Below are 1470 nucleotides of genomic sequence, written 5' to 3' on the forward strand. Positions count from 1 at the left end.
ACCTGTAATCCTCGAACACACCAGGCTGGAGCTGGAGATATAGAACACAGTGAGAGACCAGAGGCAGAAATCAATACAGACAGAGTTTTATAATTAAAAAATTGTGCATTTCAACAAACAGCTGGCAGTTATAACCATCCCCCATCCCCCTCAATGCAGAAAATACATGTCTGGAACTCAGACATCTGATATTTCTAATGCCACGTGTAATGACCTCCTCAGACTGTGCTTGTATTAACTCCTGCATTGGGCCACCAGACAAGAGCCCAAAGGCAGGTCCACCCTGTATCAACTCTATTCGACCCTATTTGACCCTAGAAAGAACCAATCCCCTCTTCCAAGGCATTATTTTCACTAAAAACCCATCATTACTATATTTTGACTGAAAATGCCTCTGAAAATCAACATGTGGGACACGAATGGATTTATTTTTATTAAAAAAGTAAACAAAGAAGAATTTTGATGAGGTGGTTTGTTTTCGTTTTTTCCAAGATGTCCATGGGGAAATAAGGCTATTTCTTTACTAGTAAACTAAATGGCACTGTGGCTGGTTGTCTTGTCCAGAGGCCAAGAACCCAAACAAACCTTCACTGCCTGGGCAGCATGAGGTTCAACACCCAGGCATGATGCTGATGGACTGACTGCTGTAGACAAAGCTCCAGTGCCTAAAATTCCTCCTTCCTTAGCAGAAAGAAAAGATACTCAATGAGCTTTGAAGCGGATGGAGAGGCATCACTGAGGGGTTGTGTATTATGGGGGGATAAAGGACTGGATTCAGCTCCAGAGCCCCCAGCCCCATATGGATATGAACCCCTTCGTGGTGTTAATTTATCCCTCCCATGGAGACCCGTGGAGGCACATGAATTATTTGTCTTCTCTGCATTGCCCTGAACTCCCTGTGGAATCCCAAGCCTTCAAGCCTCGTTGCATCTTTCCAGGCACGTCGGAGCCTCATTGAATTCTGGTTCACGCCACATTTTGGGACAAAGGCATGAGCCCACCCCTCAGCCTCCTGAGGGAGGCGTCCTGTGGGCTCACATGCACACATACAACAACTTACACACACACACAGCTTACAGACAGCCAGGTACAGGCACATCAACACAGCTTCCAGCTCAGCTGGGATTACACCTCCCGCTCCTCCCCAGGCCTCGGGCTGCTGCTGGGTGGGCACAGTCAGGTTTGCTCAGCCAAGAGCTCCCTGCCCAGGGAGCAGAGCTGGGCTGGAGTGATGAACAGAATGGTTTGGATTGAAAGGGACCATAAAGACCATCTGGTTCCAACACCCTGCCGTGGGCAGGGACACCATGAGAGGGTTGAGAGATTGTACCGCTCTGACAGGAGCGGTGCCAGCTCCTAAAGGCACCCACACTTGGTCTAAACACACTTTCTTGGGTGCCAGGTGTCCCAAGATTGCCACAGCAAGACTTCTTGAGTCCCTGCCCTTGCTGGGCAGCACCACAGGTCTCT

This window comes from Lepidothrix coronata, unplaced genomic scaffold (genome assembly GCF_001604755.1).
Source record: "Lepidothrix coronata isolate B3197 unplaced genomic scaffold, Lepidothrix_coronata-1.0 Scaffold179, whole genome shotgun sequence".
NCBI lineage: Eukaryota > Metazoa > Chordata > Aves > Passeriformes > Pipridae > Lepidothrix > Lepidothrix coronata.